The 331-nt window shown below is 49.8% G+C and overlaps 1 protein-coding gene across 2 annotated transcripts in view; it reads right to left on the reverse strand.

The window, feature by feature from the left end:
* Positions 1 to 331, reverse strand: part of galnt6 (UDP-N-acetyl-alpha-D-galactosamine:polypeptide N-acetylgalactosaminyltransferase 6 (GalNAc-T6)) — a 9,788-nt gene that overhangs the window by 3,566 nt on the left and 5,891 nt on the right. The window lies entirely within an intron of this gene.

Consider the following 331-nt stretch of genomic DNA (forward strand, 5'->3'; position numbering starts at 1 on the left):
GTTAGTATCTGGTGTGAGGGTTAGGGTTAGGGTAATGTTGTGAATCGAGTGGCCTGTGTTCGTCGTCCATAACATACGCCTCTCCATACCATAACCCCACCACCACGGGCCACTCGATTCACAACATTACCCTAACCCTAACCCTAACCCTAATCCTAACCCTCACACCAGATACTGACTGGTTTTCGGACCCCCCCAGACCCCCCCAATAAAGCAAAACTGCACGTTTCATAGTGGCCTTTTATTGTGGCCAGCCTAAGGCACACCTGTGCAATAATCATGCTGTCTAATCAGCATCTTGATATGCCACACCTGTGAGGTGGGATCTGAG

Source organism: Notothenia coriiceps, unplaced genomic scaffold (assembly GCF_000735185.1).
Source record: "Notothenia coriiceps isolate Sejong01 unplaced genomic scaffold, NC01 NC01_scaffold00037435, whole genome shotgun sequence".
Classification (NCBI taxonomy): domain Eukaryota; kingdom Metazoa; phylum Chordata; class Actinopteri; order Perciformes; family Nototheniidae; genus Notothenia; species Notothenia coriiceps.